At 50.8% G+C, this 23,051-nt stretch overlaps 1 long non-coding RNA gene across 3 annotated transcripts in view; it reads left to right on the plus strand.

The window, feature by feature from the left end:
• LOC134926102 (uncharacterized) overlaps positions 1-10,969 on the plus strand; it is a 119,398-nt gene extending 108,429 nt beyond the window's left edge. For all 3 annotated transcript variants that reach the window (XR_010177534.1, XR_010177536.1, XR_010177535.1), the window contains exons 3-4: positions 9,304-9,397; positions 9,549-10,969. This is a non-coding gene — a long non-coding RNA (uncharacterized LOC134926102). The remainder of the gene's footprint in view (positions 1-9,303; positions 9,398-9,548) is intronic.
• The last annotated feature ends 12,082 nt before the right edge of the window (positions 10,970-23,051 follow it).

Here is a 23,051-nt window from a genome sequence, read left to right on the forward strand (position 1 = left end):
GTTAGTTATGCTACACATTCATCATGGTGGTCTGTATACAAGAAATATACAAAATAGAGCCTGTTGGCTAGTATATAAAATACAATTCAATTGTTGTTACAAAACGGATCACACTATTCTTGCACTTACCATTGGGTTAAATCACTGGGGGAGTCAGTTGGATTTTATTGCCCATTTGTTTCAGGTAGGATTGATCCAGACAAGGGTATGCTGATATTGTGTTTTCTCTGCCTCCTGGAAAGAAGGCTTCAGTATGTCTGGGCATGGATTCTGGGGAACAATGTGAGAGAACTCAACTAATCCTTGACAAAGAGCCCATGGACATATTAACCCATTCCTGTGCAATGCCCTCTGACACCTGTGTCAGAGGTTGCCTGACCAGACATTTAGGGGGACATGTACTAAGCGGTGATAAAAGTGGAGAAGTGGCCCATGGCAACCAATCAGCATTGACGTAACATTTATAATTTGCATACTATAAACATATATAGAGCAGCTGATTGGTTGCCATGGGCCACTTCTCCATTGGCTCACTTCTTCACTTTTATCACTGCTTTAGTACATGTCCCCCATAGCCCCTTGTCAACTTCCCTCATAGCTCTGCCTGACAGGACACAGCTTTCTGCCGGTATCCGGACTCCAGGTCGACAACAAAAAGGTCGACGCCAATTAGTCGACACACCTTAGGTCGACATGGACAAAAGTCGTCATGGGCAAAATGTCGACAGGAACAAGATCGACATGGAAAAAGGTCGACATGAGTTTTAAAAAAAATAATCTTTTCTCTATCGTCCTAGTGGATGCTGGGGTTCCTGAAAGGACCATGGGGAATAGCGGCTCCGCAGGAGACAGGGCACAAAAAGTAAAGCTTTAGGATCAGGTGGTGTGCACTGGCTCCTCCCCCTATGACCCTCCTCCAAGCCTCAGTTAGATTTTTGTGCCCGGCCGAGAAGGGTGCAATCTAGGTGGCTCTCCTAAAGAGCTGCTTAGAAAAGTTTAGCTTAGGTTTTTTATTTTACAGTGAGTCCTGCTGGCAACAGGATCACTGCAACGAGGGACTTAGGGGAGAAGAAGTGAACTCACCTGCGTGCAGGATGGATTGGCTTCTTGGCTACTGGACATTAGCTCCAGAGGGACGATCACAGGTACAGCCTGGATGGTCACCGGACCTCGCCGCCGGCCCCCTTGCAGATGCTGAAACGAGAAGAGGTCCAGAATCGGCGGCAGAAGACTCCTCAGTCTTCTTAAGGTAGCGCACAGCACTGCAGCTGTGCGCCATTTTCCTCTCAGCACACTTCACACGGCAGTCACTGAGGGTGCAGGGCGCTGGGAGGGGGGCGCCCTGGGAGGCAAATGAAAACCTTTTTTGGCTAAAAATACCTCACATATAGCCTCCGGGGGCTATATGGAGATATTTAACCCCTGCCAGAATCCGTTAAGAGCGGGAGACGAGGCCGCCGAAAAAGGGGCGGGGCCTATCTCCTCAGCACACAGCGCCATTTTCCCTCACAGAAAGGCTGGAGGGAAGGCTCCCAGGCTCTCCCCTGCACTGCACTACAGAAACAGGGTTAAAACAGAGAGGGGGGGCACTAATTTGGCGTTAGAAATATATAAAAAAGATGCTATAAGGGAAAACACTTATATAAGGTTGTCCCTATATAATTATAGCGTTTTTGGTGTGTGCTGGTAAACTCTCCCTCTGTCTCTCCAAAGGGCTAGTGGGTCCTGTCCTCTATCAGAGCATTCCCTGTGTGTGTGCTGTGTGTCGGTACGTGTGTGTCGACATGTATGAGGACGATGTTGGTGAGGAGGCGGAGCAATTGCCTGTAATGGTGATGTCACTCTCTAGGGAGTCGACACCGGAATGGATGGCTTATTTAGGGAATTACGTGATAATGTCAACACGCGCCAAGGTCGGTTGACGAAATGAGACGGCCGACAAACAATTAGTACCGGTCCAGACGTCTCAAAAACACCGTCAGGGGTTTTAAAACGCCCGTTTACTTTAGTCGGTCGACACAGACAGGGACACTGAATCCAGTGTCGACGGTGAATAAACAAACAAACGTATTCCTTATTAGGGCCACACGTTAAGGGCAATGAAGGAGGGGTTACATATTTCTGATACTACAAGTACCACAAAAGAGGGTATTATGTGGGATGTGAAAAAACTACCGTAGTTTTTCCTGAATCAGATAAATTAAATGAAGTGTGTGATGATGCGTGGGTTCCCCCCGATAGAAAATATGGGCGGTATACCCTTTCCCGCCAGAAGTTAGGGCGCGTTGGGAAACACCCCTTAGGGTGGATAAGGCGCTCACACGCTTATCAGAACAAGTGGCGGTACCGTCTATAGATAGGGCCGTCCTCAAGGAGCCAGCTGACAGGAGGCTGGAAAAATATCATAAAAAGTATATACACACATACTGGTGTTATACTGCGACCAGCGATCGCCTCAGCCTGGATGTGCAGAGCTGGGGTGGCTTGGTCGGATTCCCTGACTAAAAATATTGATACCCTTGACAGGGACAGTATTTTATTGACTATAGAGCATTTAAAGGATGTATTTCTATATATGCGAGATGCACAGAGGGATATTTGCACTCTGGCATCAAGAGTAAGTGCGATGTCCATATCTGCCAGAAGATGTTATGGACACGACAGTGGTCAGGTGATGCAGATTCCAAACGGCACAAAGGTGTATTGCCGTATAAAGGAAGAGGAGTTATTTGGGGTTGGTCCATCGGACCTGGTGGCCACGGCAACTGCTGGAAAATCCACCGTTTTTACCCTAAGTCACATCTCTGCAGAAAAAGACACCGTCTTTTCAGCTTCAGTCCTTTCGTCCCTATAAGAGTCATATCTGCCCAGGGATAGAGGAAAGGGAAGAAGACTGCAGCAGGCAGCCCATTCCCAGGAACAGAAGCGTTCCACCGCTTCTGACAAGTTCTCAGCATGACGCTGAGACCGTACAGGACCCCTGGATCCTACAAGTAGTATCCCAGGGGTACAGTTTGGAATGTCGAGACGTTTCCCCTGCGCAGGCTCCTGAAGTCTGCTTTACCAAGGTCTCCCTCCGACAAGGAGGCAGTATGGGAAAAAATTCACGAGCTGTATTCCCAGCAGGTGATAATTAAATTACCCCTCCTACAACAAGAAAAGGGGTATTATTCCACACTATATTGTGGTACTGAAGCCAGAAGGCTAGGTGAGACCTATTCTAAATCTAAAAAAATTTGAACACTTACAAAGGTTCAAATCAAGATGGAGTCACTCAGAGCAGTGATAACGAACCGGGAAGAAGGGGACTATCTGGTGTCCCGAGACATCAGGGATGCTTACCTCCATGTCCCAAATTTGCTCTTATCACTAAGGGTACCTCAGGTTCGTGGTACAGAACTGTCACTATCAGTTTCAGACGCTGCCGTTTGGATTGTCTACGGCACCCCGGGTCTTTACCAAGGTAATGGCCGAAATGATGGTTCTTCTTCGAAGAAAAGGCGTCTTAATTATCCCTTACTTGGACGATCTCCTGATAAGGGCAAAGTCCAGGGAACAGTTGGAGGTCGGAGTAGCACTATCTCAGATACTGTTACAACAGCAGGGGTGGATTCTAAATATTCCAAAATCGCAGCTGATCCCGACAACAAGTCTCCTGTGCTTAGGGATGATTCTGGACACAGTCCAGAAAAAGGTGTTTCTCCCGGAAGAGAAAGCCAGGGAGTTATCCGAGCTAGTCAGGAACCTCCTAAAATCAGTGCATCATTGCACAAGGGCCATGGTAAAAAAATGGTGACTTCCTTCGAAGCAATTCCAGTCGGCAGATTTCATGCAAGAACTTTTCAGTGGGATCTGCTGGACAAATGGTCCGGATCGCATCTTCAGATGCATCAGCGGATAACCCTATATCCAAGGACAAGGGTGTCTCTCCTGTGGTGGTTACAGAGTGCTCATCTTCTAGAGGGCCGCAGATTCGGCATTCAGTTTTGGATGTTGGTGACCACGGAGGCCAGCCCGAGAGGCTGGGGAGCAGTCACACAAGGAAAAAATTTCCAGGGAGTGTGATCAAGTCTGGAGATTTTTCTCCACATAAATATAGCTAAGGGTAAAATTATAATGCTCTAAGCTTAGCAAGACCTCTGCTTCAAGGTCAGCCGGTATTGATCCAGTGGGATAAAACATCACGGCAGTCGCCCACGTAAATAGACAGGGCGGCACAAGAAGCAGGAGGGCAGTGGCAAAAACTGCAAGGACTTTTCGCTGGGCGGAAAATCATGTGATAGCACTGTCAGCAGTGTTTCATTCCGGGAATGGAAACTGGGAAGCAGACTTCCTCAGTAGGCACGACCTCCACCCGGCAGAGTGGGAACTTCATGGGGAAGTTTTCCACATAATTGTAAACCGTTGGGAATTACCAAAGGTGGACATGATGGCGTCCCGTCTGAACAAAAAACGGGACAGGTATTGCGCCAGGTTAAGATACCCTCAGGCAATAGCTGTGGACGTTCTGGTAACACCGTGGGTGTACCAGTCGGTGTATGTGTTCCATCCTCTGCTTTTCATACCTAAGGTACTGAGAATTATAAGACGTAGAGGAGTAAGAACTATACTCATGGCTCCGGATTGGCCAAGAAGGACTTGGTACCCGGAACTTCAAGAGATGCTCACAGAGGACTTATGGCCTCTGCCGCTAAGAAGGGACTTGTTTCAGCAAGTACCATGTCTGTTCCAAGACTTACCGCAGCTGCGTTTGACGGCATGGCGGTGGAACGCCGGATCCTAAGGGAAAAGGCATTCAGGAAGAGGTCATTCCTACCCTGGTCAAAGCCAGAAAGGAGGTGACCGCACAACATTATCACCACATGTGGCGAAAATATGTTGCGTGGTGTGAGGCCAGGAAGGCCCCACGAAGAAATTTCAACTCGGTCGATTCCTGCATTTCTTGCAAACAGGAGTGTCTATGGGCCTCAAATTGGGGTCCATTAAGGTTCAAATTTCGGCCCTGTCGATTTTTCTTCCAGAAAGAATTGGCTTCAGTTCCTGAAGTCCAGAAGTTTGTCAAGGGAGTATTGCATATACAACCCCCTTTTGTGCCTCCAGTGGCACTGTGGGATCTCAACGTAGTTCTGGGATTCCTCAAAACACATTGGTTTAAAACCAGTCAAATCTGTGGATTTGAAGCATCTCACATGAAAAGTGAACATGCTCTTGGACCTGGCCTGGACCAGGCGAGTGTCAAATTGGTGGTTTTTTTCTCAAAAAAGCCCATATCTGTTTGTCCATTCGGACAGGGCAGAGCTGCGGACTCGTCCCCAGTTCTCTCCCTAAGGTGGTGTCAGTGTTTCACCTGAACCAGCTTATTGGGGTGTCTTGCGCCTACTAGGGACTTGGAGGACTCCAAGTTGCTAGATGTGGTCAGGGCCCTGAAAATATAGGTTCCAGGACGGCTGGAGTCAGGAAAACTGACTTGCTGTTATCCTGTATGCACCCAACAAACTGGGTGCTCTTGCTTTTAAGCAGACTTTTGCTAGTTGGATGTGTAATACAATTCAGCTTGCACATTCTGTGGCAGGCCTGCCACAGCCAAAATATGTAAATGCCCATTCCACAAGGAAGGTGGGCTCATCTTGGGCGGCTGCCCGAGGGGTCTCGGCTTTACAACTTTGCCGAGCGGCTATTTAGTCAGGGGCAAACACGTTTGTAAAATCCTACAAATTTGATACCCTGGCTAAGGAGGACCTGGAGTTCTCTCATTCGGTGCTGCAGAGTCATCCGCACTCTCCCGCCCGTTTGGGAGCTTTGGTATAATCCCCATGGTCCTTTCAGGAACCCCAGCATCCACTAGGACGATAGAGAAAATAAGAATTTACTTACCGATAATTCTATTTCTCGGAGTCCGTAGTGGATGCTGGGCGCCCATCCCAAGTGCGGATTATCTGCATTACTTGTACATAGTTACAAAAATCGGGTTATTATTGTTGTGAGCCATACTTTCAGAGGCTCCGCTGTTATCATACTGTTAACTGGGTTCAGATCACAGGTTGTACAGTGTGATTGGTGTGGCTGGTATGAGTCTTACCCGGGATTCATAAATCCTTCCTTATTGTGTACGCTCGTCCGGGCACAGTACCTAACTGAGGCTTGGAGGAGGGTCATAGGGGGAGGAGCCAGTGCACACCACCTGATCCTAAAGCTTTACTTTTTGTGCCCTGTCTCCTGCGGAGCCGCTATTCCCCATGGTCCTTTCAGGAACCCCAGCATCCACTACGGACTCCGAGAAATAGAATTATCGGTAAGTAAATTCTTATTTTTTTTAACCTTTTCATACTTAACGATCCACGTGGGCTACGATTGGAACGGTAATCTGTGCCGAGCGAAGCGGAGCGGAGCAAAGGCACCATGCCCGAAGCATGGCGAGCGAAGCGGTGCACTAATTGGGGTTCCCGATCACTCTACGAAGAAAACGTCACCAAAGAAACATAAAAAACTCATGTCAACCTTTTTCCATGTCGACCTTGTTCCTGTCGACCTTGTTCCTGTCAACCTTTTGTCCATGTTGCCTTTTTGTCCATGTCGACCAATTGGCGTCGACCTTTTTGTTATCGAACTGGAGTCCCAGACCCCTTTCTGCCACCTTCCCTCTAAGCTCTCACTGGCTGCCTGACAGGATATATCTCTGTGCTCTCTTCATTTAGAGCTCTCCCTTGCTGTCTGATAGGACACAGCCCATCTTACAGCTCTCACTTGCTACCTGACAGGACACATCTCCTCTTACAGCTTTTGTTTGTTGCCTGACAGGACACAGCTCTCTGTTATCTCCCCTTCCAGCAATCTGCTGCCTGGCAAAACAAAGCACCCTGCCACCTATCCTCACAGCTCTCACTGACTGCCTGACAAGTCACTGCACCTTACCATCTGCCCCCACAATTGCATGGTCACACATCCAATCCTGATTCTCACTTCCCCTGACAGTGGACACAAATCCCACATTACCTTACCTCACCTCACCTCACCTCAAAACTCACCCCCGATACCACTTTCATTTGTTCTGTAAGTCACTTCTATTAGGCTGACAGACCAGATACAAGTCTCTCTGCGCTGAGTGGAGTCACAATGCACTGGCTGGCGGCGTCTCAGTGCTGATGTAGGAATGGACTATAAGGACACCTGCAATGATATATCAATTATGTTGAAAGTTAGATCCTGAAACTACATAGATATATGGGCAAGATCGATAATTGCACTGGTTTTATATCATAGAACAAAAAGAGAGAGAAAAGATGGGGAGAGAACGCATGGGGGAAGTGGGAGACAGAGGAAAGATAGACTAGGACAAAAGGGGAATAAAAAGATTGGGGAAACCTAGGTAAAGGGAGAAGAGTACAGGTAACAGGGGGATGGGGAGTCCCAGAGATGGGATAAGACAGGCAGATAGAGGGAGAGAGAGAGTGTCGGTACTGGCCATTGGGGTATAACTGTGCTTTGTGGATACTATTTTATATATAAGATGTCATCCCAATACATCAGGTGCAAATCCTATATAAAATGCAGCTCGATGCACAAGGAACAAGTGCTAAGGAGCTATTGCTATTGGTGGGTGAAATTGACTCCTTTTATTGTGATCATATTAAAATAGGATTTGCTACGGAGCCTCCTTGTGTGTGTGTGTGTGTGTGTGTGTGTGTGTGTGTGTGTGTGTGTGTGTGTGTATATATAATATACATGTATGAACGTACACACATTCTCTGATGGTCAGTGGGACTACTGTACAAATTGCAAAGATATAAGTGTATTTTAACTTTGTAATCCTTTGAAATTGCTATTGGTGCACTTTTTATTAATTACATTAAATTGTTTCATTATTATATTTGCATTGCCCTCTCTTATTCTCATAATTTGTGGATACTATTCGATCAACAGCACTAAGCATGCTTCCAGACGATACACTAAACTAGATTTGTTTTCAAGGTAATGGTAATCTGCTTTTCATTTGATTAGTGCACATCAATACAATTTACTAATGCAATCCATTTTTCATGGTTCTATTATCTTTCCTCTGCTATCTGATGGCGTATTCCATGCAAAAATGTTATATATAGATCAGTTATGATAGCTTAGAAAACATGGATCTATGGGACTAATTCAGACCTGATCGTAGCCGTGCAAACTTTTGCACAGCTACGATCAGGCACCCTGACATGCGGGGGGACGCGCAGCACAGGGCTAGTCCGTCCCGCATGTCTGGCCCTCCCCCCCGCCGCACAGGTACAAAAGCATCACACGGCAGCAATGCTTTTGTACCTGAAGAGTAGCTCCCTACCAGCGCAGCTCCTGCACGCTGGCATGGAGCTACCAGTCGTTCTCCGGGTCGCAGCGGCTGCTTGTGACGTCACGCAGCCGCCGTGGCCCGCGCACGGTCCAGGCATGCTTGCATTGCCCGGACCGCGCCCCTAAAACGGCGTCCCATCCACTCCTGCACAGCAGATCCCTCTGCCTGTCTATCAGGCAGAGTCGACCGCTGGGCAGCGATGCCGATCGCATCTCTGGCATGCGCTGGCGCACTGCAGCAATCGGGTCTGAATTAGGCCCTATGTCATAAGTACCATGATATTAGACCCATCTCTCTACACAGCATGTCTCAGTTGTATTCACGATGAGGGTTTCTGCATACCCTCCAACATGACCCGCCCCACTAGATACAAAATGCTCTGTTTCTGGATTTCCCTCTTAATTTATTATTGCCATCACCTGTGAAGAAACAGCTTTCTTATCATTTAACTAGTTCAACACAGGTGATGGAAATCATAAATTAAGAGGGAAGTCCAGAAACAGAGCATTTTGTACCTAGTGGGGCGGGTCATGTTGGAGGGTCTGGTTTCTGTAGCATATATCTTTTATGTTATGTAACCCGTTTTTGGGTGATATCTGCAGATTTATAGTCTCTCTGTCCAGCAGATAGCAGAGATTTGGGTTGTCCACCATATTTGTGATCACAATAGCAGCCACAGTAGGTTTCTATGGGCATTGCTATTTATGAGATTTCCAAGCATTGGAATTGGCCAGATCTTCAGTGGACGTTAGCCATTGTAGCCTATGTGCTATGATTGTACTGGCTCATGGTGGAAACTTGCCCTGCTCCGACACTGCTGGATGTTTGTTTGCTTGTTTGTCTAATGTAAACCTGGGGAATGGGGCATATGCTCCTGGTGTAGTGCTGTATCCATCTTGTGATACCTCAGACTCAGCATATGGAAGTGAATACCCTATTTTATCTGCAGTTACACCACCTTTACTTTTTTACAGGTAGGGGCCCACCGTCGGAAGGACAGCTGGCTGTGTTGCTGGGGGAGGAGAAGGTTGGGATCCGGAAGCACACCGGGAGGCTGCCAGCTCAAAGGTACTGTATGGGGGGGTCCGAAGTAAGCGGCGCTGGAGGGCGGAGGCGGTAAGATACGGTAAGAAGCCCATAGGCTTCTATAGGGTAACGCAAGAAAAACCTGCCATTACCCTCCACTAAAACTGGGTTTTTTGCTTCTTTTTTCCTTTAGTACATTCCGCCCTGTGGGAAAAATTTTACTGTGACCAGTATATATAACCGTAAACTCTGAAGAATCTGGAAAGGAGTACACTATAACAAAAAGACTACACAGTGACAACTTAAGACGCAGTGCTACTTACTGTTCCTGTGTGTAGTTTTTCAAGTAATACTTTAGGGTAGATTTTCTAAAACGGACAAATTGTGGTGCTGCCCATAGCAAACAATCAGATTCTAGCTATCATTTCTCTATTACGTTCTAAAAAATTATAGAGTCTGATTGGTTGCTATGGCCAACACCACTATTTGTCTGTTTTAGAAGTTTTAGTAAATCTATACAGTATATACAGTAAATACAAAGTCCTGTGCAGTATAATGTAACGTGTATAATGTATAATTCAAGTGCACAGTCTGGATCTTGATCCCTAGAGAAGGGGGTGGGCCCTCGGGCAGTGGGGCCCACCGGGTGCCCGACCCTGGGCCCATAAGCTACAAATGCGGGCATGTGCAAGCGGCCTATAGGCTACAAATGCGGGTGTGTGCAAGTGGCCTATAGGCTACAAATGCGGGCGTGTGCAAGCAGCCTATAGGCTACAAATGCGGGTATGTGCAAGCAGCAGTTTTTGTAGGCTTTTCTGTAAAAGTGTCTTCATGCATAGGCAACATAAGTCACTGATGTGTAAAACAGGACCTTGAATATTTTGTTGTCTGCATTACTGGTGTTCTCTGACAGTGTTCACTATGTGACATTCAGGACAGCTGAGACAGAGATACCCCTCACTAGTTAATCTCTAGAAATATGGTAGCAGAAAGGAAGACTTTGCTATGCTAATTCGTAAAAGACTTGATAATTAATGTTCTAAAGCTTGCCAGCAAAAGGCTGTCAATAGTTAATCTAAGAAATTGGTTTATGTGAGGGGACAGGGCACTGTCTGTGCTACTGTGTCATTTATCACAGCTCCATGAGCACACATAAAGAGACAGGCTTGGAGCCATCTAATATTTCTTGCTTGCAGAGAACTAAAGAAAAAAATAACCTGAAAAATCTGTCAGTCTGACTCCGAATGAGAGTAAGAACTGATAATACAGTGCATTTACTGTATAATATACATAATATATGGACTACATGAGGTAGAAACATAAGTGCCAGCATCCCCAGACTTTAAGGGCCTGCTTACATTTGTAGTACGCCTCTAAGAAAATATTAAAATAGAGACAGGATACACACACACTGAATATTGTATACCTTTATTAAAAACACTCCTGAACATCAATTTAATACTCACAAAATCCAGAAATCAGGTCCTTCTCAGTCCATGTAGGCATTCATGGATCTTGGAAAGAACAAAAAAAGTCGGACTGCTTCTGCGGATAGTCTCGTAAAGAACAGGGAGGCAGATGTATTAAGCCTGGAGAAGGCATAAGGAAGTGATAAACCAGTGATAAGTGCAAGGTGATAAACGCACCAGCCAATCAGCTCCTGTCAATTTGCATATTGGAGCTGATTGGCTGGTGCGTTTATCACCTTGCATTTATCACTACCTTATGTCTTCTCCAGGTTAATACATCTGCCCCTTGGTCACTCCACGGAAATAAATGTGAAAGTGCTGATTGGCTGAGAGAGTCACTCCCACACTCACAGCCAGTCTGTGCTTCCATGTTACAGCGCTGACCCCCACCCCCTTCGGCTTGTACAGCTAGGTGCTGGTTATTGGAAAATAGGGGGAACCCTGTGCTGTTTTTCCCTCCTATTTTCCAGTGCCTGCTTAGCTTTTAACTGAGTCTACATTTTGGTTGTCTACATTTTGACTGTTGACAATTATTTATCTAATGTCAGTGTTTTGACTGTGTCTGTATTTTAACATTAAACCTTACGTGCCTGTCAACCTTTTGTTTGTCGACATTTGGTCAGTAGACATTTTGATTTTCTACATTTTGACAACATACCATATCGGAGGGGAGGCCAGCTCCTATCATGCTGACACAATTGTGTCATTCTAAAGTTTATACAGTAAAAATAGTAGCACATGGAGGGAAACGTTTGTGAGGGGATTAATACAGGGAGTTTACAGCCCCATTCAGATCTCCCAAAAAAACAGATGAGTTTTTGTATAAAGCCATCACATGCTAGGTACACACCTGAAGGATTAGAGAAACAATACACAGTTTGCTGAAACAATCCTATGAACATCCGATTTCCAGTGTACAACCTACTCGTTTATCTTCCTTATCTGAATGATAAGTGGCCCTAAAGAGCGTTGAGTATGCACTATGATGGGATGATCTCTGTACACATTAGTGTTGCGGCACACAGATGTTAGGATCTGACTGGTTTTGAAATGACTGTCAGCCCCGGTGCTGTATACGCACTGTGCTATAATTGCATCAGGCAGCCGAGAATTGCCCATTCACCCGACGATATACCGATGGACGGAATGCCAGCGGTCAGAATACCGACAGCAGCATCCCATCCATCAGGATCCTGACAGCCCCCCAGAAGTTACCCTAACCCTCCCCTGCCCACTACCCTAACCCTTACTTGTGGGTGCCTAACTGTAACCCTCCGCGGTGGTGCCTAACTCTCCCCGGCGGGGCCTAACCCTAAGCGTCCCCGCAGCAGGAAGCAAGGGCGTCCCACTAAAAGAACATTTGGGATTCCAGGCATCGATATTTTGATGCCGGGATCCCGAGCTCTGTCGGGATTTTGATGCCAGCATTAGGTCGCCGTTCGGGATTCCGGTGTCAGTATTTTGACTGCCGACAGCGGCATTTAACTACATCCCATCCCCTCTTATACACTTTCATGTACAAATCTGGCTGAACGCTGTTTGAAACCTATAATCAATTGACACAGTGATGGGAACAAACACTATAGATCACAGGCAGGCTGGATATCTGTGGATACACTTAAGATTCTGACATGGTTACTGACCTAATACAAATAGCTAGAGATGACATCCACACAGCATCCATCTTCCGCTGCAGAGTGGGATTAGACAGAACTGACAGGGCAGTTTGATAGAACAGGGCATGTAAACAGATGCATTCTGTCAGGCTCCTCCACAGAAACATCCCATTAGGAAAACGTCAGAGATCCCAGCATCAGGATTAATGAGCATCAATATGAGAATCTCACAGTGGGACACATTATTCAGTCTATGGATCCACGTGACTTACCTGGCTACTTGTGCAATTTACAAAGCTGTATTAGAATATGTTTCACACCTGTAACTGGGAATGCAGGCTAAAGGTCCGTACACACTAGTCGATAAAGTAAACAACGTCGCTCATTTTGACCCTTCCTGAGCGACGTCATTTACTATATAGACTAGTGTGTACGCTGTAAACGACGAGCGATGCGCAACCCAGTGGGTCGTTAACAACTCTGTCTCGGCCGTTCGTGCATCTCAATTTGGACTCATCGTCCAAAGCTGCATGCTCCGGCAGTGTATATGCCTACCGTAGGACGGCCCGGCCCTGGAGGGGGACACACTAGGCGATATTGCTCACGAGCAAATCACTTAGTATGTAAAGAGTAAAAGAGAGAAAGCGCTGTCCCAAAGTTGAGCAATGCAGTGAGAGGAGCCGGTCAGCCATGACTCCGCATCTGGCGTGCTGCCCCTGCCACCTTCCTCAACCCCTGGACTGCAGCCACTGTAGCCAGTGTGACTGTGAGAATGTGTAAATTGAGAGTGGCCTGTGCCTTGGAGGAAACTCAGCGGCATCATATGTGCCTTCCTCGCTGCTCAGAGTCGTCCCTGATCCCAAAAAACTAACATTTCCACAGAAGAGCCAGTGGAAATTAGAATAATCGCCAGATAGTTAGACATGACAGTGTGGAGTGAAAAAAAACCTGTAAGTGGAGTACGGAGCAGGAATGTGAGGAGGAGGTGAGACGTGGAGAGGAAGGTTACATCCTCTTATTGTTCTGTCTCTGAGCTAAAGGACATTTATGGCCTGGGCTTCACATGGTGCGGGGTGACGTGGTTGCGTCATGACGCTGCCGTGTCATTCTGCAGGGCTCCGCTCCCCCAGTGGAGTCCTGGGGAGGAGGGGGAGTAAGATAGAGCCACAAAGTGCAACGGAGGGTGCCCCGTGCGATCGCACGGCTCTCCCGCTGCATGAAACGGCACTATGTGCCTGGGTCCTTGTATGGCTTATCTCCCACAGGGTGACCTTCGCAGTGCGCCCAGCATGGCTGCCTCCCCTGGTACACTTGTGGATGGAATGATAAACACATGGATATGATGGTTATGTAGGGCTAAGAGGCCTAATTCAGATGATGATGAAGAATGACACAATGTGGGGTTGCAGCGTACTAACACTAGGAATAGTGGGCCCAATTCAGATCTGATCGCACCAGTAAGTTTGTTAGCTAATGGGCAAAACCATGTGCACTGCAGGGGAGGCAGATATAACATGTGCAGAGAGAGTTAGATTTAGGTAGGTTATACAGTCAGGTCTGGGGGCAGGGCTGGGCTGTGACATCATCAAGCCCCGCCCCCACATCGGGAAAATGCCATGATTCGTGGGTCCGCAGGAAGGGAGCGGGGCTAAAATGACGCGATTCGCGTCATTTGAACCCCTTCCCCTCCCCACGAACCCGCAATTATATGGGATAGTATGTCTCCATCTTGCCTGCATCAATAGGGTGCACCGTGTATCACCGCACCGTTTCCCTTCCCTAGTGAGTCCTGCTGCCTGTATGCTGACAACTGTGTGTCCAGATTGACGCTTGAGGTCACAGAGAGGGGGTAATGAGGCACCTGTAACAGCACCACCATTTGTTGACCAGCTGGAGACCGGCGGGTACACTGCAGTCTACATGACAACCACAGAAGCAGGTAAGCAGAACATAAGTGACCTGGGAACATGCCCACCCCTCTCTCTCCCCCCATGTCTTTGTCTCTCTCCCTCCCATGTCTTCCTTTCTCTCTGCTCCTGGTCTCTCTCTTCTGTGTCTCCCTCTCTCTCTGCCCCTGGTCTCTGTTTCTCTCCCCCATGTCTTCCTCTCTCTCTGCCCATGGTTTTTTCCCCCCATGTTGCCTTATCTATCTGCCCCCCCTCCCATGTCTCCCTCTCTCTCTCTCTCTCTGACCCTGGTCTCTTTCGCCCCCATGTCTCCCTTTCGCTCACCCATATGTGTGTGTCTCTCTCTCTCTGCCCCTGGTCTCTCTGTCTCCCATGTCTCTCTCATTCTGCCCCTGGTCTTCCCCCATGCCTTTGTGTGTGTGTGTGTGTGTGTGTGTGTGTGTGTGTGTGTGTGTGTGTGTCTCTCTCTTTCATGCCCCCTCTCTCTCTCTCTCTCTCTCCCATGTCTCATTCTGCCCCTGGTCTCCTCCCATGTCTTTGTCTCTCTTCCCCTGGTCACTCTCTCGCTCTCTCCCATGTCTTTGTCTCTCTCTCTCTCTCCCCCCTTTGTCTCTATCTCTCCAAGTCTCCCTGTCCCTGGTCTCTCTCTCTCTCTCTCTCCCTCCCATGTGTCCCTTTCATTTTGCCCCCCCCCTCTCTCTCTCTCCCTCCCTCCCCCCCTCTCTCTCTCTCTCCCTCTCTCCCTCTCCCTCTCATGACTTCCTCTCTCTCTCTGGCCCTGGTTTCTCTTTCCCCCATGTTGCCTTCTCCCTCTGCCCCTGGTCTCTCTCTCTCTCCCAGCCCCCCTCTCTTTCTCCCACATGCCCCTCCTCTCTCTCCCCCCAGCCCCCCCTCTCTTTCTCCCACATGCCCCTCCTCTCTCTCCCCCCAGCCTCCCCTCTCACTCTCTCTCTCTCTCTCTCTCTCTCTCTCTCAAGACTCCCCCCTCTCTCTCAGGACTCCCCCCCCCCCTCTCTCTCTCCCAGGACTCCCCTCCTCTCTCTCTCCCAGGACTCCCCTCTCTCTCTCTCTCTCCCAGGAATCCCCTCCTCTCTCTCAGGACTCTCCCTCTCTCTCGCTCTCTCTCAGGACCCCCCCCTCTCTCTCGCTCTCCCCAGGACTCCCCCCCTCTCTCTCAGGACCCCCCCCCCTCTCTCTCTCTCTCTCTCTCTCTCTCTCTCAGGACTCCCCTCCCCCCTCTCTCTCCCAAGACTCCCCTCCTCTCTCCCAGGACTCCCCCCTCTCTCAGGACTCCCCTCCTCTCTCTCAGGACTCCCCCCTCTCTCTCAGGACTTCCCCCCCTCTTTCTCTCTCCCCAGGACTCCCCTCCTCCTCTCTCTCAGGACTCCCCCCCCCTCTCTCTCTCAGGACCCCCCCCTCTCTCTCAGGACTCCCCCCCCCCCTCTCTCTCTCTCTCGTCTCTTATTCTGCCCCTGGTCTCTCTCTCCCCCGTTTATGCCTCTCCATCTGCCCCTGATCTCTCCCTCCCATCTCCCTCTCTATCCCATGCCTCTCTCTCTGTTTCTCTCTGTCTCCCTCCCTCCCTCTCTCTCTCTCTCTTTCTCTCTCTTCCCCTGGTCTCTCTCTTCTGGTCTCTCTTTCTTCCCCATGTGTGTGTGTGTGTGTCTCTCTCTCTCATATATGTCTCTCTGCCCCTGGCATCTCTCTCTCCCATGTCTCCCTTTATGTCTGCCCCTGCCTCTCTTCCATGTGTCTCTCTACCATGTTTCCCCCTCTCCCATGTTCCCCCCTCTCTCTCCCTCTCACTCCCATGTCTCTCTCTCCTTCCCCCATGTCTCTCTTCCCCTGGTCACTCTTTCGCTCTCCCCCATGTCTTTGTGTGTCTCTCTCTGCCTCCCCCCTTTTCTCTCTCTCTCTCTCTCTCTCTCCAAGTCTCCCCCCCCTCTCTCTCTCCAAGTCTCCCTGTCCCTGGTCTCTCTTCCAGGTCTCCCTTTCATTTTGCCCTCTCTCTCTCTGTCCCTGGTTTCTCTTTCCCCCATGTTGCCTTCTCCCTCTGCCCCTGGTTTCTCTCTCTCTCTCCCCCATGTCTTCCTCTCTCTCTGCCCATGGTTTCTCTTTCCCCCATGTTGCCTTCTCCCTCTGCGCCTGGTTTCTCTCTCCCCCATGTCTCTGTACGATGTTTCCCCCTTTCTACCATGTCTTCTCTCTCTCATATGTCTCTCTGCCCCTGGCGTCTCTCTCTCCCCCATGTCTCCCTTTATGTTTACCCCCTGCCTCTCTTCCCTATGTCTCTCTCTACCATGATTCCCCCTCTCCCATGTTCCCCCCCCTCTCTCTCTCTCCAAGTCTCCCCCCTCTCTCTCTCTCTCTCTCTCTCTCTCTCTCCAAGTCTCCCTCTCTCCCTGTCCCTGGTCTCTCTCTTCCTTGTCTCCCTTTCATTTTGCCCCCTGTCTCTCTCTCTCTCTCTCATGTCTTCCTCTCTCTCTGCCCATGGTTTCTCTTTCCCCCATTTTACCTTCTCCCTTTGCCTCTGGTTTCTCTCTCTCTCCCCCCCCCCCATGTCTTCCTCTCTCTCTGCCCATGGTTTCTCTTTCCCCCATGTTGCCTTCTCCCTCTGCCCCTGGTCTCTCTCTCTCTCTCTCTCTCTCTCTCTCCCCCCATGTCTTCCTCTCTCTCTGCCCATGGTTTCTCTTTCCCCCATGTTGCCTTCTCCCTCTGCCCCTGGTTTCTCTCTCTCTCTCTCTCCCCCATGTCTTCCTCTCTCTCTGCCCATGGTTTCTCTTTCCCCCATGTTGCCTTCTCCCTCTGCCCCTGGTTTCTCTCCCCCCCATGTCTCTGTATGATGTTTCCCCCTTTCTACCATGTCTTCTCTCTCTCTCTCTTATATGTCTCTCTGCCCCTGGCATCTCTCCCCCATGTCTCCCTTTATGTCTACCCCCTGCCTCTCTTCCCTATGTCTCTCTCTACCATGATTCCCCCTCTCCCATGTTCCGCCCCCTCTCTCTCTCTCTCTCTCTCTCCAAGTCTCCCCCCCTCTCTCTCTAAGTCTCCCCCCCTCTCTCTCTCTCTCTCTCTCTCTCTCTCTCTCCAAGTCTCTCTCTCTCCCTGTCCCTGGTCTCTCTCTTCCATGTCTCCCTTTCATTTTGCCCCCTCTCTCTCTCTCTCTCTCTCTCTCTCTCTCTCGCTCTCTCTCAAGTCTTCCTCTCTCTCTGCCCATGGTTTCTCTTTCCCCCATGTTACCTTCTCCCTCTGCCCCTGGGTTTTCTCTCTCTCTCTCCCCCATGTCTTCCTCTCTCTCTGCCCATGGTTTCTCTTTCCCCCATGTTGCCTTCTCCCTCTGCCCCTGGTTTCTCTCCCCCCCATGTCTCTGTATGATGTTTCCCCCTTTCTACCATGTCTTCTCTCTCTCTCTCTTATATGTCTCTCTGCCCCTGGCATCTCTCCCCCATGTCTCCCTTTATGTCTACCCCCTGCCTCTCTTCCCTATGTCTCTCTCTACCATGATTCCCCCTCTCCCATGTTCCGCCCCCTCTCTCTCTCTCTCTCTCTCTCCAAGTCTCCCCCCCTCTCTCTCTAAGTCTCCCCCCCCCCTCTCTCTCTCTCTCTCTCTCTCTCTCCAAGTCTCTCTCTCTCCCTGTCCCTGGTCTCTCTCTTCCATGTCTCCCTTTCATTTTGCCCCCTCTCTCTCTCTCTCTCTCTCTCTCGCTCTCTCTCAAGTCTTCCTCTCTCTTTGCCCATGGTTTCTCTTTCCCCCATGTTACCTTCTCCCTCTGCCCCTGGTTTTTCTCTCTCTCTCCCCCCCATGTCTTCCTCTCTCTCTGCCCATGGTTTCTCTTTCCCCCATGTTGCCTTCTCCCTCTGCCCCTGGTTTCTCTCTACCCATGTCTCTGTACGATGTTTCCCCCTCTCTACCGTGACTTCGCTCTCGCACTCTCTCTCGCTCTCTCTCTCTCCCCCCTCTCGTCTCCCCCCTCTCTCTCTCGTCTCCCTCCCTCTCTCTCGTCTCCCCCTCTCTCTCTCTCGTCTCCCTCCCTCTCCTCTCTCGTCTCCCTCCCTCTCCCCCCCTCTCTCTCTCTCTCTCTCCTCTCTCTCTCTCTCCCTCTCCCCCTCTCTCATCTCCCTCTCTACCTCTCTCATCTCCCTCTCTCCCTCTCTCTCTCTCTCTTCTCTCGTCTCCCTCTCTCTCCCCTCCCTCTCGTCTCCACCTCTCTCTCCACCTCTCGCCTCCCTCTCTCTCTCATCTCCCTCTCTCTTCTCTCCCTCTCTCTCTCTCGTCTCCCTCTCATCTCCCTCTCTCTCTCTCGTCTCCCTCTCTCGTCTCCCTCTCTCATCTCCCTCTCTCTCGTCTCCCCCTCTCTCTCTCGTCTCCCTCTCTCTCTTCTCTCCCTCTCTTGTCTCCCTCTCTCTCTTGTCTCCCTCTCTCTCATCTCCCTCTCTGTCTCTCCTCTCCCTCTCTGTCTCTCTGTCGTCTCTCTCTCTCTGTCGTCTCTCTCTCTGTCGTCTTCCTTTCTCTCTCCCTCCCTCTCTCTCTCCCTCCCATCTCCCTCTCTCTCCCTCCCTCTCTCTCGTCTCTCTACCATTCTCTCTCCCTCTCCCTCTCTCTCCCTCTCTCTCCCTCTCTCTCTCTAGTCTCTCTCTCTCTCCTCTCTCTCGTCTCCCTCTCTCTCTCGTCCCCCTCTCTCCCTCTGTCATCTCCCTCCCCCCCCATTTATGCCTCTCTATCTGCCCCTGATCTCTCCCTCCCATCTCCCTCTCTCTCTCTGCACCTGGTCTCTCTCTCTTCCCCCATGTCTTTGTGTCTCTCTCATATGTCTCTGCCCCTGGCCTCTCTCTCTCTTCCCTATGTCTCTCTACCATGTGTTTCTCTCTCTCTCTCTCTCTCTCCTCCCCCTTGTCTCTCTTCCCCTGGTCTCTCTCTCTCTCTCTCATGTCTTTCTCTCTTCCTGCCCCTGGTCTCTCTCCCCCTTGTATGCCTCTCTAACTGCCCCTGATCTCTCTCCCCCTCATGTCTCTCTCTCTCTCCCTCCCATGTCTTCCTCTCTCTGCCCCTGGTTTCTCTATCCCCCATGTTGCCTTCTCCCTCTGCCCCTGGTTTCTCTCTCTCTCCCAGCCCCTCCCCCCCTCTCTCTCTCTCTCTCTCTCTCTCTCTGACCATGGTTTCTCTTTCCCCCATGTTGCCTTCTCCCTCTGCCCCTGGTTTCTCTCTTCCCCATGTCTCTCTATGATGTTTCCCTCTCTCTACCATGTGTCTGTGTCTCTCTCTCTCCCAGGTACCTCCCCCCACTCTCTCTCTCTCTCTCCCCTCTCTCCAAGGTACCCCCCCTCTCTCTCTCCCCCTCTCTCCCAGGTATCCCCCCCTCTCTCTCTCTTGATCTCATCTCTCTCTCTCTCTGGTCTCCCTCCCTCTCTCTCTCTCCCCCCCATGTCTCTCTCCTCCCTCCCTTGTGCCTCTCTCCCCCATGTATGCCTCTCCAACTGCCCCTGATCTCTCCCTCTCTCGCCCCTGTCTCACATTCTCTCTCTCTCTCTCTTCCCCCCATGTCTTCCTCTCTCTCTCTGGCCCTGGTTTCTCTTTCCCCCATGTTGACTTCTCCCTCTGCCCCTGGTTTCTCTCTCTCCCAGCCCCTCCCTCTCTCTCTCTCTCCATGGTTTCTCTTTCCCCCATGTTGCCTTCTCCCTCTGCCCCTGGTTTCTCTCTCCCCATGTGTCTCTACGATGTTTCCCTCTCTCTACCATGTCTTCTCTCTCTCTCTCTATCCCAAGTACCCCCCCCCCCTCTCTCTCCCTCTCTCTCTCCCCCTCTCTCTCGCCCCCCCCCTCTCTCTCTCTCTCTCTCTCTCTGTCTCTCCCAGGTCTCCATCTCCCCCAGGTCTCTCTCTCTCCCCCATTTATGCCTCTATCTGCCCCTGATCTCTCCCTCCCATTTCCCTCTCTCTCTCCCATGCCTCTCTCTCTGCACCTGGTCTCTCTATTACCCTGGTCTCTCTCTTTCTTCCCCCATGGTGTTTGTGTCTCTCTCTCTCATATGTCTCTGCCCCTGGCCTCTCTCTCTCTCTCTTCCATGTCTCCCTTTATGTCTGCCCCCTGTCTCTCTTTCTTCCCTATGTCTCTCTACGATGTTTCCCCCTCTCTACCATGTCTTCTCTCTCTCTCGTCTCCCTCTCTCTCCCGTCTCCTCTCTCTCTCCCGTCTCCCTCTCTCTCCCTCTCGTCTCCCTCTCTCTCGGTCTCCCTCTCTCTCGTCTCCCTCTCTCTCGTCTCCCTCTCTCTCTCCCTTTTCTCTCTCTCGTCTCTCCTCTCTCTCGTCGTCTCTCCTCTCTCTCCCCTCCTTATGCCTCTCTCCCCCATGTATGCCTCTCCAACTGCCCCTGATCTCTTTCTCGTCTCCCTCTCTCTCTCGTCTCTCTCCCTCTCATCTCGTCTCCCTTTCTCTCGCCTCCCTCTCATCTCCCTCTCTCTCTCTCGTCTCCCTCCCTCTCCCTCCCTCTCTAGTCTCTCTCCCCCTCTCTCTCGTCCCCCTCTCTCTCGTTCCCCCCCCCCTCCCAGGTACCCCCTCTCTCGCTCTGGTCTCCCCCCCTCTCTCTCTCTCTCCTCATGTCTCTCTCTCCCCCTCCCTTATGCCTCTCTCCCCCATGTATGCCTCTCCAACTGCCCCTGATCTCTCTCTCTCTCACCTGTCTCACATTCTCTCTCTCCCCCATGTCTTCCTCTCTCTCTCTGGCCCTGGTTTCTCTTTCCCCCATGTTGCCTTCTCCCTCTGCCCCTGGTTTCTATCTCCCCCATGTGTCTCTACGATGTTTCCCTCTCTCTACCATGTTTTCTTTCTCTCTCTCCCAGGTACCTCCCCTCTCTCTCTCTCCCTCCCAGGTGCCCCCCCTCTCTTGCTCCCCCCCCCTCTCTCTCTCTCTCTCTCTCTCTCTCGGTCTCTCTCTCCCAGGTCTCAATCTCCCCCAGGTCTCTCTCTTTCCCCCGTTTATGCCTCTATCTGCCCCTGATCTCTCCCTCCTATTTCCCTCTCTCTCTCTCCCATGCCTCTCTCTCTGCACCTGGTCTCTCTATTACCCTGGACTCTCTTTCTTCCCCCATGTCTTTGTGTCTCTCTCTCTCATATGTCTCTGTCCCTGGCCTCTCTCTCTCTTCCATGTCTCCCTTTATGTCTGCCCCCTGTCTCTCTTTCTTCCCTATGTCTCTCTACGATGTTTCCCCCTCTCTACCATGTCTTCTCTCTCGTCTCCCTCTCTCTCTCTCATCTCCCCCTCTCTCTCTCTCTCGTCTCCCGTCTCCCCCCCCTCTCTCTCTCTCTCTCTCTCGTCTCCCGTCTCCCCCTCTCTCTCGTCTCCCTCCCTCTCTCTCGTCTCCATCCCTCTCCCTCTCGTCTCCCTCGTCTCTCTCCCTCTCTCGCCTCCCTCTCTCTCGTCCTCTTTCTCTCTCCCTCTTCTCTCCCTCTCTCCCCTCTCTCCCTCGTCTCCCCCCTCTCTCTCACCCCCTCTCTCTCATCTCCCCTCTCTCTCTCTCCCCCATGTATGCCTCTCCAACTGCCCCTGATCTCTCTCTCTCTCCCCTGTCTCACATTCTCTCTTTCTCTCTCCCCACATGTCTTCCTCCTCTCTCTGGCCCTGGTTTCTCTTTCCCCCATGTTGCCTTCTCCCTCTGCCCCTGGTTTCTCTCTCCCCCATGTGTCTCTACGATGTTTCCCTCTCTCTACCATGTCTTCTCTCTCTCTCCCAGGTACCCCCTCTCTCTCCCCTCTCTCTCTCTCTCCCTCCCAGGTGCCCCCCTCTCTCACTCCCCCTCTTTCTCTCTCTCTCTCTCTGTCTCTCTCTCTCCCAGGTCTCTATCTCCCCCAGGTCTCTGTCTCTCCCCCATTTATGCCTCTATCTGCCCCTGTTCTCTCCCTCCCATTTCCCTCTCTCTCTCCCATGCCTCTCTCTGCACCTGGTCTCTCTATTACCCTGGTATCTCTTTCTTCCCCCATGTCTGTGTCTCTCTCTCTCTCATATGTCTCTGCCCCTGGCCTCTCTCTCTCTCTCTTCCATGTCTCCCTTTATGTCTGCCCCCTGTCTCTCTTTCTTCCCTATGTCTCTCTACGATGTTTCCCCCTCTCTACCATGTCTTCTCTCTCTCATCTACCTCTCTCTCTCTGTCGTCTCCCTCTCTCTCTCGTCTCCCTCTCTCTCGTCTCCCTCTCTCTCGTCTCCCTCTCTCATCTCCCTCTCTCTCTCTCGTCTCCCTCTCTCTCGTCTCCCTCTCTCTCTCTCGTCTCCCTCTCTCGTCTCCCTCTCTCTCTCTCTCGTCTCTCTCTCTCGTCTCCCCCTCTCTCTCTCGTCTCCCCCTCTCTCTCTCTCTCTCTCTCTCTCGTGTCCCTCCCTCTCCCTCTCGTGTCCCTCCCTCTCCCTCTCTCTCCCTCCCTCTCCCTCTCTCCGTCTCTCTCTCTCCCTCTCTCCCTCTCGTCTCTCTCCCTCTCTCTCCCTCCCTCTCCCTCTCTCCGTTTCTCTCTCTCCCTCTCTCCCTCTCCCTCGTCTCTCTCCCTCTCTCGTCTCTCTCCCCTCTCTCTCGTCTCCCTCTCTCTCGTCTCCCTCTCTCTCTCCCCCCCTCCCAGGTACCCCCCCTCACTCTCTCTCTCCCAGGTACCCCCCCCTCTCTCTCTCTCTCTCTCTCTCTCTCTCTCTCTCTCTCTCTCTCTCTGTCTCTCCCAGGTCTCCATC

This window comes from Pseudophryne corroboree, chromosome 1, assembly GCF_028390025.1.
Source record: "Pseudophryne corroboree isolate aPseCor3 chromosome 1, aPseCor3.hap2, whole genome shotgun sequence".
Taxonomy (NCBI): Eukaryota; Metazoa; Chordata; class Amphibia; order Anura; family Myobatrachidae; genus Pseudophryne; species Pseudophryne corroboree.